Source organism: Poecilia formosa, unplaced genomic scaffold, assembly GCF_000485575.1.
Source record: "Poecilia formosa unplaced genomic scaffold, Poecilia_formosa-5.1.2 Scaffold41, whole genome shotgun sequence".
In the NCBI taxonomy this organism is placed as follows: Eukaryota; Metazoa; Chordata; class Actinopteri; order Cyprinodontiformes; family Poeciliidae; genus Poecilia; species Poecilia formosa.
In genome coordinates this window covers 252,890-268,673 of record NW_006799980.1, presented here as the reverse complement: position 1 = coordinate 268,673, position 15,784 = coordinate 252,890, and positions in this window count along the sequence as shown.

Here is a 15,784-nt window from a genome sequence, read left to right as displayed (position 1 = left end):
AGTTGGAGTTTGTATGTTATATTTCCAGAGCCCATCATACTTTGTGTGAATGTTGCTTTTGTCTTCTGGTCCAGCATATTACACATAAACAAACAGACTTTTGTAGAGTAAATTTGGGTTGACATACCAAGAAGAATATAATGACACCTTTATCGTTCATAGACTGACGATGTGAAGAAATGGACTCATACTAGACATGCAATTCTACTAGAACAGACACAAAAATAACATTTTATTCAATCCTGATATAATATTTTACGGGTTTTACTTAGAGCTCATTTGTTGAATATTTACTTATTTTGAAGAGATAAATTTCTGCTGAAGGCAAAGAATGCCATCAGAGATAAAAACTCTGGAAATTCATCAAATAATGAAAATTATAATCAATCACAAAAGGATGCAGTTATCTTATGTTTCTTAAACATAAATCACACTGGCTCTATCTAATAATCATGATGCACTTCAGAAGTTGATATTTCTTCTTTGCTGATTGATTTTTAGCCCAACAACAATGATGGGAAATTTTCTCCTCCTCTGCTCTGGCTTTTTGTTGACGATGTAAATGAATCGGGATTTGATGGTGACTTCAAGCTTAGACGTTGCATTGGCTCATTTCCTTTACTGTTGGTAAGTAATGGAAAATAACCAAATGATCACAGGAGTCACCAGTGGCGGAACGAGTCGGCGTCGGGCCGGGGGGCGGGGCTAATGACCGGGCCGTTATACCCAAAAAAACAAAGCTCATGAAAACATAATTTTATAAAGTACTAATAAAAGCCACTCATATTTGTCGTAAAAATAATCTACCTAGTTTACAATCTGTTCCTAAGTGTCTGACTGATGACGCTGTGGATGGTTGGTGACGTGTTTTACCCAGAATACACTTCAATATTTTACACCCACTTTGTCACTAAAATCAATAGGTCTTGTAAAGTTTTTAGCAACTATGAGTCAACAATGACTGGGGCAGCATAATATATAATCTACTGGGGGACCTCATTTTATAATCTATATACACCATACTCAACGGGAGAGGGCCCACCTTCTCCAGCTCTCACCAGACGTGACACAGACTTGAATCTTTTAAGTCATATTCTGCCTCCCATGCGGGCCCCTCCCCAGGCCCGGGCCGGGGGGCCGCCGCCCCCCAGTCTCCCCCTTTAGCTCCACCCCTGGGAATCACGCTAAAATGACAAGTTGAGTTTGTTTGACTGAACGTGGCGCGCACCGAGGAGTCGTGTTCGAATAATCCCACACACAAAAACAATTCCCGCACCTGTGTGTTTGCTGCTTTCTTTTTCACAGCTCCGGCTGTTTTAAATGTTTTAGTTATTTCTCTTAGGGTAGATCTGAGCAAGTTTAACTGTTTTAGTATTATCCTAATCGGACTTTTGAAGATCAGTGCAAATTTGAGTTGCTTGCAACATTTTGAGGAAAGGGTAAGAGTTATATTTATTCCACACTGAAACAGGAAGTCATGGATTAGTAAGCAATTACGTTCATAGAGTCTCTGATCAAATTAGAAATGTGATCAACCCTAAGAATTAGGACTTCTTAGTGATGCAAACAGCACATGTAAAACCAACAAACAACCACAATTAATTGTTGAAGTAGGATTTTTCCCCCCCACTAAATAGACATTCTCAAAGTTTGGATCATTTTTAAAATTTTCTGCAGGGGATAATACTACTGTAATAAAATATTAATTTACTGTTTTACTTACAGTATCACTAAACGTGGAGGATCCTGTGTATGTAGTCGAACATTATTGCATATTTTGAAAGTTTAACTATGAAAATCGTTTGGAAACACTTTGCTAGCAGAAGCACAAAAGGGGGAAATGTTTGTTTTCATGGCCAACAAACCATTAGCCATGAAAGTATGAGTGTATGATCTAGATTGCAAATCTGATTAATATGAACGTTTCAGCTTGAAATGTCAAAGCAACAACTTGCAAATGCAACAAATACATTTTTAAGTTCAACTCGAGTCGATCTAATGTTGGTAAATCAAAGTTAAGATAAACAAAGCCCATTTTAGTCCTAAATTTAAAATATTTCAACAATGCATGACCTTTACAACACTATTGTTGCAGAAGACATTCAGACCACAGTCCCTGAGAGTAAACACCCAACTTGCGTTCATCTCTGTCTTTGTCGTATTTAGTAAAATGTTCTATTTGTGGCCTCCATAATTTCACAGCTTCCCAAATCTCCTACTGCGAAGCTTAAAGGGCACAAAACATTTCCTCTTCTTGTCATCATCAATCATAATTAGGCAACAATTTCTTCACCTTGGATCAATTTGTGCCATTGAGATCAAACAGCGGTGTTAAAAGGCACCCGGGTTGCTCCGAAGTTAATCTGTATCATGTGTTATGAGCACTGATCTTTCACGGCGCAAGTCGGCTCGTGTGCTGTATCGTGTTTCGCCGCGGCTTTATCTCCCTGCAGCTAAAACGGAAAATGCACTCGTGTTTATTTTTCACATCCACTGATATCAGCTGAATAAGAGGTCGAACACTATACAACACAGTCCAGAGCAAATCGGATCGTCACTGGTTTTTAGTCTTGGATATTTAAACCAGTAATTTTAATGGGGACGCTGGGGTTCTGCGCTTCAGATTCTGCTGGGAAAAAAGTTCTGCAAACCCTACCGACCGTGGCCCAGTTTCTGTAAACTTTATTGAACTTGACCATAAAGTCGAGGTGCTTCAAGAGCACGATGGCGTTATACCTGGAAGGTGTAACCGTATAGTGTTGAGAAATAGTGTAAGAAACAGACGTCTCCAGATGAAAGCCCGAGAGCGGAGCATTGTTCCTTACATAATCTGTTTGTAGTTAGCAGGCGGCGGTTGTTTTTTACCCCCTTGTACTGTAGCTTAAGCACTTGTCACTTTAAACTAGAGTGATCTGAAATTTTGCTGGGTGATTGCAGAGAATGCTAATGCCCTCAGAGTTGTATCCTGTGGCCGTTTAGGCTCAAATCAAACCCAGAGAGACGCAAGAAGGAGTGGGGCTGCAGCGCTGTTCTCCCCCTAGGACGGCTGCTAATGAAATCCTTCAACAAGTTTCTTGAGATCACAGAGCTGGGATTTTGAAAATCGGGTTATGTTTTTAATCATGAACTCTTAACCTTAAGAAAATCTATATTGCTCAGATGGAAGGTCGATAACTTAAGGGCAAAAAAATCATGTTTTAGGAGTAAGATTCAGAAATTTTTAGGAGTTACTTCATTTTCTGTTTCCGGACTCGCATGAAAAGGATTAGAAGCCGGGTCTATATCTGAGAGCACAGGATTCAAATCGGTTGCAAATAGAACAAAAAGAAATAGATTAATAATACAGAGTTACAGCTAAGTTATTAACCTATTGAACAGAACTGAACTCATTCTGTCTTCTGTTTTGGAGACTGACAGCAGCTTTTGAAACTTTCATGTCGCTACAGTTTATCTTAAGAGCACAGGTAATATCACACTGAACGTGAGAGAACGGTGCAGATATCCAGATATATGCTGATGATGCTGTTTTTATATTTAATAGTTAGTAAGGGCATGGCATCAGTTTGAGCACAAGTGTCTATTAACTTAGTCATAGTCTGAAATGCCATATCTCAAGCTAAATGTACACTAAACTTGTTTTTCCTACACGGACTGAACTTTAAATAACAGAAACAATTTAACTGACTCATGCTGTGAATATTTTCAAGCATTTGGTATTATCATTTACGTAACAAGAAAGACACTAAAGATGCCATTAGTCAATTCAAATCTTGGATTTGGATCCTAAGATCAAATCATTGTCTTTTTCTTGAGAAGCTGTAGGATTGGAGCTGACCTCCAACTGCTTTCATTTCATATTTAAACTGAACTCCTTCTTAAAAAGGTTGAGAGAGGCACTCGAGAGAGATTACCACCATTTCTAAATTTATTTAAATACATTTGAAATAATGGATTTTCTTTTTATGTACCGATTGGTCCTATTGAGTGTTTTGTATTCGCGTTTTGAAGTAATAATACGACTTTTAATGTGCGTAACCAAAAACCCAACTAGGTACGATCGCAGTAAACAACTTGCGCCACAAATGTTGGCATCCAGTCCTTTATAACAGTTTGCTCACAAATGAAATGCAGCATTGGTATTGGTCAGTAAATATTAATGAGTTTGGTTGATGTTTGCACAGCAGAGCTTGAGAATGTGGACGGCATCAGCTTGACAGTCTTTTACAGTGGGGTTAACGCGTACAGCAGAAAACATTTGCATCGGCTCTCGGCGAAAAGTCTGTCAGAGCAGCTTTGGTGTTTCACAGCTCAGAGGAAACGCGATACATTTTATGCACTTGATTGTCACTGTTTATCAGGATCACTGTAATTTCCAAAACACTGCGACACACACTAGCAGTGAGATTATATTTCTTCCCGTCGTAAAACAATTAAGAAAATTATTTTACCAAACAAATCTAGAATGTCCCCATTTTTTTCCCCCAGTTAATATTTTCGTGATCTGTGCGTATTTCGCTATTAAACTCTTGTCGACGTGCATCTCACGTGCTTTTGGTGTTTTTTTGTTTTGTTTTCTTTCTGTGACTTTCTGCTTCTTTTCAAATGACGAACAACATGTTTCTAATTTCCAAATGTGTGGGTGTTTAATGAGGCCTGAGACATTTTATTCTCCAGCTATAATGCCGTCCACAACATCGTGCACGGCTGAGTGTAATCACGCAACGCTATCTGGCACAGACACTCTTTGGCAGCAACGAGGCAAAAACCTGCAGCCCAGAACTGCTCCACTTAAAGGAGGCTGATGTGAGCGGAGCAGACAGGCGAGAGTGGAGTTCCCTGCAGTCATGCAAAATGCAAGAGAGATATGACTTTATTACAGCTTCCTAATGGTGACATAACAATCTGTTCAGCCACTTCCCTTCCAATCTCCGAGCATTTTGAGAGAGCGCTTCAGACGACAGGATGGGAGAGAGGAGGACGTGCTTGCGGATTGACTTTTCTATTTTATTTTTGCTTATTCTAAATGTCATGTGTGACATATATGTGCATATAAGAAAAAAATATAAAATGCATACATAAATCATCTGTGTACACTCACTGGGCACTTATTAAGTGCACCTTTTTGTTGCTTGTTAATACAAAAAGTCTCATCAGCTGATCAACAAGGCAGCTCTTCAAAGCTTCCAGGGATCGAAGTGTTGAATGTAGTCTGGTTGTTGGTATCAGGTGACCTGGGATTATTATTCCAGAATCTGTTGATTTAAAGGGACTTTCATGCACAACCATCTCTTGGGCTTACAGAGAACGATCCAAAAAGAGATAAAATATCCGTAGAGCAGCAGAAGACCACACTGGATGCCACCACTGTCAGCTAAAATCAGGAAACTGGAGCTGCTGTTTGCACAGGCTCACTTAAATGTGAATAATAACAGACTGGGAAGACGTCTGGTCCAGCTCCAGCTTGTCTTCAGGTTGCTGAAGACAAGATGCATCGTGGAGGATTTATTTTTCTTTGCCCACTCTGGATCCTTCACTGCCAAATGAGCATAATTTAAACATCACAGCTTACCTGAATATTGTTGCTGACTAAGTACTTCTGTTCATGTCACAAGGTTCTGGTCTTCTCAAATGTTTTTTTTTTTTTTTTTTCTTAGATGGAGGGGGCGTAATTACTCTGGAGATTTGCAGTAATTGTGCGATGCTAGCATCCCGACATGGGCCAAAATCTACAGCTATGGCAGGAAGAAGACCATTTTAACATAAATGCGGGTCCAATTCTGAACAAACAAATTGCTAAAGTTTCCTGTGACTGTATGTGGATTCAAAACATGGATGGAAAGCAGAGGTTTACATTTGTGTTTAAGTTGTTTTTGGGTCAGTCTGGTCCCACAGATTTGCTCTCCATAACCTCATATTTTGGTAAAATATTGAACCATTTAAGCATAAGCCAATCACACAGTTGTAAAGATTTCATTCCATGATGTTTTGTTTAGTGAAAATCTGTTTCCCTAAGGATGGAGGGTGAAGTCTACAAAGTTTCTGTGTTCGGACCAAAGTTCAGGGATTTCCCAACCAAACTTTCAGAGAAATAGTTTTTCCATCGTGTCATTTTTGCAGTTTTGGTTCTTTTGTATCGGACTCTTCCTACCAACCAACCACACATCATTTCCTTCTCGTCCGGGGGACCTCTTGTACTCGCACTGAGATTCAGTGAATGAATAAATATGACTGTAATAAGTAATACCTAACAGCAGGAGGTCACTGAGTTATTTTGGTTTAATCCATAATTATAATCTGACGTCTTTCACTGAAGTAAAATCAGATCAACAGTGACTTGGAAACCAGGAAATTGGGTGAAATGCATAAAATAAGGAAAATAATGCAAAGTGAAATTGTTAAAATGATTTAAGCATTTTTACGTTTATTTAACTGTGTAATTAAGCAAAAATACTCACAACCTTTATAGAAGTGGTTGTGAGTAACGGATATGAAATGGCAACGTGAACAGAGCACATTAATCAGGAGCCCTCGTCATGCAGGACTTTGCTTAAAAACAAAGGTTAAATACCTTGTTGCTGTTCGAGGGGTGTGAATGTTTTTGTAAGGCACTGATATCATTTGTTCAAACTCGTTCTGGTGATAAATACCGATGCTTTTCAGGGCAATGATAACTGCATGACCGCCGTTTGATGCAAGTCATGCATGTTTGATGACAAGCAATTTGCAACAATCTATTTGTGGATTTGGGAAATAAATAAAATAAACTCTAACTTTCAGTTTTATCCTTTCCAGGGTTTGAGGAAGTTTAGATGTAAATAATGTATAGCTGAAAGCATCTCTCACTCTCTCCGAGCCGCATCTCCTCCTGAACACCAGGGGACATGGTGGCCATTAGGCACAGGTTTTTACCAGGAGTTGTTTGGTTTCAGAACAAACATCCTGTCAGTTCCCTTCACCTCTCACCTGTTTTTAAGAGCACTTTGCTCTGCAAACAAAATTAAAGTGGAAAACTCCTTCGGCGAACTCCGTTAGTTTTTCGTCTTCTGATAAAAACCCTTGTAACTTTGTGATGCTTGATGGACAGCCTCGACTCTTCTGTGTTTCTGCTGATCACCTGTATTTTGTTGCAACTTCAAATCCAAGCTGATGAAAGTGTTTTACTTTAGCCGAATCTTTAATTTGTATAGTCAAGATTATATCCGTGCCATGATACATTTCTGCCTGTGTTTAGTTTGTGTTCTCACTCCACATCCTCTCAGCATTATTCATGTGAAGACTCTCTTAGCCTTTCCCAGCCCAACTGGGCCAGTGTTGGATGTTTCTCTCTCTCTCACCTGTGTACAGCTCGACATAACCTCTCCTCTCTGCCAGATTATCAACAACCTTGTACCTGTAGATGTTTAGTGATCCGTTCTTGCTCCAGTTTGCTTTCCACTTACAAATCAAGTCCAAGTTAATCTCACCTTGCCTACGAGAGACCTCGACCGCCTTTAGGATACCTGGATATCGACCCGTCCTCTGATTCTTCGGCACCTATTCACTCACAATCCCTTTATGCGACCTGGCATCTCCTTTTCTGGGTTTGACATTGCTTGCTTGTTGTCTGTGTATCTTGATTTCGGATCTGTGCTTGCTTTAACTGCGGAGTCTCTCAGTGCTCTGAACTGTGTATTTGAAGTACGTCTCCTGCCTCCGTCGCTGACAGCTGTCATTGTCAGCATCTGTTGCGCTATTGGAGTAGTCCCCTAAAGACTGGAGGGAAGTGCTGGAAAAGTCCCATGTGATCAAACTGTGCCAATCACCATCGTCTCTCTGACACCACCGTCTCTTTCCACAGCAGAGCCATGAGTTGTGTGCCTTGACTTCTTTTCAATAAATCAATTCTCCTTGCATGTGTACTCCTGTGTAGCGCCTCTGGAAGAGTTCAAGCTCCACTTTGGTTCTTTCTTTGGTACCAGACAGCTCCAGAAAGCCTCCAGGTCCACCGATAAACATGCAACTCCCTCCACAAAATGTCTCGAGAGACAAGAATGAGCCTTCTCCAGATTCACAAAATACATAAAACAGACAGCAAATCTCTCTGAGAGGACAGAGATCTGGTCCACTCTTCTCCTTCTGAAGCCAAGATTCAGAAAATGGTTGGAGTGTTTCCATTTTTCCAGCTTTACAGACAGTAGGTAGCACTAGTTTTACATAAAATAAGCAGTAATCAGTAGTTGTTAATAACGGAAAGAAATATTTTACAGACTGTACATAAAATTTCATCTTTATCCGACATTTTAAGGTGTAATATTATCTGAGGTGATCGGGAGTTGTGACATCATTCATCTCAGCTAATCGGCGGTCATGGTAACATGGGAGTGGATGACGTTTGACAGGCTGCATGTGCCTTTTGAACATCAGATCCCTCCGGCTGCTGTCACTATGGATCCTCTTGTTGGCAAGAAGGAAGCAGTCGTCAAACGCCTTTAAGGACACATCCGTGGACGTCGCAGTTTGCTCTTTATTTTTGTCACTTAAATGTCTGCTTTTAATTCATAGCATCCACGCGGCAAAGTGTCTGTCATGCAGCGGTTAACTAAGCGCTGTAGCTGCGCCATCTGTGTATCTCCGAGTCTCTGGGTTTGTTTCAGCTGAGCGGTTGAACCAAAATAGTTGAACTGTTACAAATTGTGTTTCACTTGGGACTCTGATGAGAGCCAGAGAGCTGGTGAACAGGTCAGAGCTCTGGCACTGAGGCAGGGCTGCTGCATCACAGACTCCTACTTGGACAGAAACCAGTTATTAGTCTGTCTTTGGAAGAACAAGTGTGATAATTGTGAATGCTTTTTCTTTGGTTGTTTTTCTTAATCAGAGACATTTAGGGGAAGAACAGGGAAGTTTCTTCAAGCCTAAGGAATTTTTTTTTTTTTTTTTTGTGAATGAGTCCAAGGCTTTCTGATTCTGCTGCTTCCACTTCTTAAAATAAACAACTCAGCCTTAGCTATCAACCTTTGATAATGATTGCTGTATCACAGAGTAAACACATGGATGCATTATCTATGTCTTGGAAGCACAGCTCCCAAAACTTCGTCATTGTTCATGCACATTATTCACAGTGAATGATGGATTATATTGGCTGCTGCAGCTCTACTCACAGTCGATCACATTTATGATCGTAACGTTAAAACGCTAAGCTCATGTGTCAAAGGACCAACTTTTCCTCTAAGTTTAATCCACACAAATTCACAGAAATTTGGAAGAAGCCAAATAGTGTTATCAAAACAAAATGAACAAGCTAGGATTAGCCTAGCATTTCAGCTAACCACTCCACATGAAAACACCATCAACAGGAGCGAGACGTGACCTTATTGAATACTGTAGTAGTTTTTTATTTATTAATGATTTACTGAGCACCAGTAAATTTATTGTGGATAAATTCACAGAATACTCTGCTACTGTGTTTGCGCTTTTCAGCAGATATTGTCAGCAGCTGTTAGTTAATGATTCCCATCATCCTCTGGGTGCTGCGTGTAACAGCTGAACTGCATCGACGACACAAGCTGGTGAGGAGCCTCAGGTGTGTGTACCTGGCTCCCCGCCACTCAGGCTATTAGCCCACAATCCAGTGATCTCTGCTCAGGGAGTAGTTGTCCTTTTTGCTGCATCAACTGCAGCTCAGCCCGTGTTGTGCTGCTCAGTCACTGATTGTTCAGTGATATGCGTGTTTACAGATGATAAATTCCCAGCACCGAGCTGTTGTACTTGTAATTTCAGGCTGTCACACTGGATAAGCTGAGTGATGCACAGCTGCTCTGGCCTTAGGCAGAGCCGAGCCAGAAGCACATGCTGATAATTCACAAGAAGAAGAGAGGGTGGGGGGGGAAATGTTTGAAGCATGGATTGTTGGAGCTCTGTGGTGGAAAAGTGTGTGGCCGCGTTATCGTCCTGTCGCTAATTGCCTAGAAGATTGGGGGGTGGAGGGTTGGGGATTCAACAGGAAATACACCAGCTGTCAATTAACCCTTTGATTCCAGTATTTCATTACAAATCTGCACTTTTTACGCATATTCAACACAAATAGTTCAGTTTTTAAATGTGACTTTCTGTGACACTACAAGCACAAACTGACATTTTGAGGCACATTTTCTGTTTAAAAACACACAATATTTGCAGTAGAAACATCTAAATATACACACAGATGCATCTCAGTACATGAAAATGTCATCAAATGTTTTTTTTTTTCATTCCTTCACCTCAAAGTTAAAATCATTCATGGAGTGAAATATTTCATTTAAATCAATTGTGTGAGATTCAGCTTCAGTCAATCTCACACAAACTCTTGAACTGGTTTTGCTTCACAGTCCTCTCAAGGCTGTTGTTACTCCTGTTACTTGCACAAGTTCTTAGTTTTTAGTGCACTTTCTCCTTCCACTCAACTTTCTGTTTATACATTTATATTCGTCTTCATTTTGGCATCTTTTGCGACTCGTCCTCTATTGACTCAGTGTCACTGAATGGCTTCCCCATGAGTCTCAGAGCATTTTTGAATTAGAAGATGCTAAAAATGAGTTCTGTGACTCCATATGCACTTCAGATTTTGAAATGATGAAAATAAATGAACTTTTTATAGTAGTTCGCTGAATTTTGCTTGCATATAATATTAACTGTACATTGAAATATAACTCGATGCTTTAAGACTAACCACATCAATTTGTGACTTTAGTCCAGTTGCAACATTTGACGACAAAGCAGTAGGAAATCTTTTATTATAAATTTTCAAAACGTACGTTCTTGGTCCCCAACAGTAAAAAGGCCCGATCGATTACAGTATTGATCAGGAAGAAGAATCCCACAGGACTGGTGAGAAACTGATAGGTCTGTATTCACAGATATAAAAGGTGCAGAAGCAGAAGCCCCCCTCAGACGGACCCTTTCAGTTTGGTGCGAGGGTTCAGCGACTCTGTGCCTCCCTGCGCCACGTCAGTCCCTGCAGCTTCTTCCCAATTCAGTCGATAGTTTTCCATTAGGACGGGAAGGCTGTCAAAGCAACCTGTGACCTCCTCTCACCCCGTCGGAGCCCATTGGCCTCTGATGTGCGTATCAATATGAATTTCATCCCTTTGTACCCATCAGCTGCGAATCCCAATGTCCATTAGTCTCGAGTATCTTCTTCCTCCAACTTGTACTATTGATTTTCGTGTGTCTTTTTGTTCAGAACATGTAGAAGGATCTTAAAGAGGATGGCCGCTCCATATGCCCCGAGTCTTTCACCGGGACATCAAAAATTATCCTCACTCTGCTAATTAAGTAACTTGTCCCTGCTGATATGCCACTTTCTCTCTTATTACTGCTGGGTTTCCTCAGCGCAGACTTTTGGACGGGGGGGGATCAGATGACATGAAGGACCAAAGCTCTGACCTTGAAGGTCAAAGCTTTTCATCTCAGAGGCCACAAAAATATGACCTGTTGTCATACAGAGGGACATCACAACATGTTACTTCCCTGGAGACGTCTGGACTCATCCAGTACCAAAAGGTGCCATGTTGGTCTGATATGAGATACAAGGGACCTTTCCTTCCTGTTCTACTTTTCAGTAGCTATTTGCAGTTATATATGAAAAAATATATTTGACTGTATTGTATAATATTTAGGATTAAATTGGAGTAGTGGTGCTTAAATGTTACCCACTGCAGGGCAAAATCAGTAAGTCTACTTAAACAGGTAATATTTTAATAAAACAAAGCAGAATATTACACATTATTGTAGGTCCAAAAAACTATCTCTGACTTTTGTCTTTATTTATAAAAGGGTTTGCAATTTCCTAACTTTTTGGTTTAAGTTTTTCCCTTTTTTTGGTCCAAAAAAGGAGGTTTAACATTTAATATCAGTATTGAATGCCAACCTTACTTTATCGTTCAGTATGTAGTCACAAATAACAATATAATATGTAAAATAATTTGGCAGCACTTTATTTGACGTTATTTGACACATAAGACTGACACGACACTGTCATAAACGTGACATAGCACCTGTCATGAAGATGAAGGCGTTGCATTAAAACTTGTACTAAAAGTCCATTAAAACGGTCAACTTAGCATTAAAAGTGTCATACTTTACCGAATGACACTTCATGACAACAGTCGTAAACACTGATGAAGACTCCTTCATCTTCGTGACAGGTCACGTTTATGGCAGTGTCATGTCAGTCTTATGCACACCTCGTCAAATAAAGTGCTACCAATCATTTTTTAAACGAGCAAAGTGAGTTTATCCATGTAGGATAATTATGAATTACGGAAACAACTATAGTAATTAAGCAGAACACTCCATTTTCTTTTTATTGACTTTTCATTGGACTTCCTGCTCCTCCATGAAGGTATTTGCCTTTTCGTCACAGTCTGCTGCTCTGACATCTTGGCTAATAGGGGCTATTGGAGCTGAGCTACAGATTTCTTGATGCAGGGAAGGACTTCCTAGAGGAGGAAGATGTATAACCTCTGGCTTTATTTGTGTCGTTGCCACTCGTGTAAGACCTTTTCATCAGATCTAGTCATTGTAATCCCTGAGCCCCTATTCAATTTGCAGAGGCACCATGTCACTGCAGACCACTAGAGCCGGAGGAATTAATGGATCAATAAGCCCTTTGAAAGGCTGGTGGGACGGTCCTGGTCCCAGCAGTTGCTATCCAGTTACGGGTCATAATGAATGGGGTGTTGTTTATGTTGTAAAGCGCAGCGTCACTGAGCCCCTTTGAACAAACCACCGAAGCAGAGCTTAGTCACAGCTAAAGAGTTTTCAGGCACGGCTGGGATGGGATCAGATGAAAACTTTTCGCATGTGGGTCAAGAAATTACCCAGAAAAACGACAGGATGCTATTTTGATCCAGTCTCTTGGCTATTGTTTAATCATGAACTCTGACCCTAACGGCCTGTGGTGTTTTAGATGGTCTGCGTTCTTTCGTCGTCCATGTTCTCTTGGAGTAAGTTTGGCTGACCAGCAGCAGCTTGCCACAGTTTAATGGTTCCTCCATTTGTGGGTAATGGCTTTCTCTGAGGTTAGCCTTAGAAATGGCTTTGTAACTCTTTCCAAAACTGACAGATGTCAGTAACTTTGTCTTTAGAACAGGAAGTGTTGTCACTTTTTTCCCTTTCCAATTAAAAACTTTTTTTTATCGGATTTTACATGTAGTTTTAACTTTTTGCACATTAACAGAGAGAATGAAGAAGAAAAACTAATATGATTTTAGCCCTGCAAGAAAGGTAATATGATACAAATTTAAAATAAAACCAAAAATGATAAACCACTGTCACTACCAAAATTATCCTGTTGTTCCTTCCAGCCAAAGATCTGCCTTGTCTTGTATTACAGTCACATTACTGAAGGTTTCCACTGTCTGGAAATGCCCCAAAGAAAGGAGTTCAGGAGTTTAAGTGAATATCTGAGTTTCTAAAGTTTAAGACAACCCATAATATCACTTGTGACCACTCTGGTCTTTTACTCTACTTCATATTGTCTAGTTTTGTTTCTTGATTTTAAGGGTCTGGCAGGAATCAGGCCTGATCAGGTGTGATCAGTGACATTACAACTCAACTTTTCAAGAAATGTGGTTAATTACACTTCATGGTTTGCAGCAATTGCGTTTTCACAAAGGGCCAAGTGGGTTTCAATAGCTTTTTGTTTTTTTCTCCAATGCAAATAAAATCATAAATGGAAAACTGCATTTTGTATTTATCTTTCTTTTATGTGGGGTTTTTACAGATTATTAAACACCACCGGTTGGTAAAATTCCTGAATTTAACCGGTTTGCGGGTTGTTGTTTATTTCTCACCTTTTGGGGATAAATTTAGCCCAGTGGTCATTGAACGAAAGGCAGGATGCATCCTGGACAGAGAGACGCCACCCAAATAATCATCTACAACACCGCTGACAAATAAGGGAAATTTAGAGTGGCCACATCCTCACAATATAGTTTTTTGTCAGCCGTCCAGCACGTGCGCAATCTGTGTGCAGTTTTTACTTAACAACCTTTATAGTCGGTTACAGCAATTAAGGCTCAGTCTCGCACATCGTTAAGTTGAGTCATGACAGTTTAGTAGCTGGACCTGATCCAATCTTTCTTGAGGCGTCGTAAACAGTAATTGCCAGTCATCACAAATCCCATCTGAGAAAGCATGCAGAAAGCCGCCGGCCAAACGGCCTCGTTGTTTTTGGCTTTCCTGCTACGAAGCTGCGTGGCTCATCAGCAACCGTCCCGACACTCGCATCCTGTTAAGAACGGGACCAATGATTTTTATGAAAAGCTCAATCGAATAATTATCTGACGGAGCTTAGTAACTCTTGTGTGAATATAATTGTTTTGAATGAGTTAAAACTTCAAAAGTATTCATATCAGTTAATTTTTTTTTCAGTTTTCATTGTTGCATCCATAAATTTTAATGTATTTTACAGGGATTTTACATTGGAGACGGTTGAAAGAAATCTGTTTTCTATTAAGTACCGTTTACATATAAGAAGTAAATTTAGAAAAGGGTGGGGTGTTTTTGTGCATAGTTCACTTTTTTTTTATTTTATTCCCTTTAACAAAGTCCAGTACAACTAATCGGGTCAAGATCTCACCTATTCAGTGAACGGAGTTCTCATGTGTGTAATATAATCTCTGTTCTGCGAACGCCTCAAAGATTTCCAAGAGAACTTTATTGAAGGAAAAATTATTGGCGACTATCACAGCTGAGTAGGGGAAACTGATGATGATGAGGAGACCGCTGTTTCAAATCCAAACTGCAGTTCAAGTTCCTGTATTAGCATTAAAATCCATAGAAGTCCGTAGAAATCCATGTCCCACTGAAGCATATAGAATGGATGGATATTTTATTATACTATATAAAATCAGGCCTTGATGGGTGAGCGGGAAAAAGAAAGTTCTTGTTAAAGAAAGTCAGAGGACGTCCAGCTTGGCACCAACAATGTATGGGACTCAGCAAAAACCTTTTGAAAGCTGCAAAAGGTGAAAATGGTTGGAAAGCAGTTGGATATAAACTGCTTAAATAGTTCATATTTAAGCAGAAAAATCAGGTGTTAGAAAGGTCTAGTCAAAGTCCAGCCCTAAATAGAATTGAGAATCCCTTGTGGTACTTGAAAAATCAGTTCTCACAGATGATTTCCGTCAAATTTGATTTAGCTTAAGCTACTTTCAGAAAAAAAAAAAAGTACAATAAGACGAAATGTTAGTTTGCAACTTGTGAAGTTGGATTTTACACAACAGTGCTCTCCGTCCGTACAGTTCACACAAAATGAGAACCATGTGTTCATGTAGCTCCTGGTTTGAGTTGGGGAACATGGAAGAAGATGCTCTTAAGTTACAGATCAGTCCAGATTTTTACTTGTCTTTTAAAAAAAACGTCTCTGCTCTTCCGTATGGCATTTAGTCAAATGCTCGTATTAAACTACATCACAATTTTTTTTTTTATTTATTTTTTTTTTTTCCCCACTGATCAATTTCTCCAAATGAGCGCACACCGACTACACGCACTTTGGCTGTCTGTCTTACCAGGCCTAGATTTTAATGGATCTTTTTTCGCCTGTGACAGATGAGGCTGTGGGGTTTCAGTCTGGCTCGGGGCAGACTGCTCGCAGCCGCTGGGGTCATTTGAACCTTGTGGTTGCAGATGAGAGAGAGTGCTGAGATGCAAAGAGCCAACGCTGCGTTCACAAGCGTCCGACAGAGGGAGAGTCAGGAAGTCTGGCGACTGTAAACACCACCGGAGCATCCACACACACACACACACACACACACACACACAC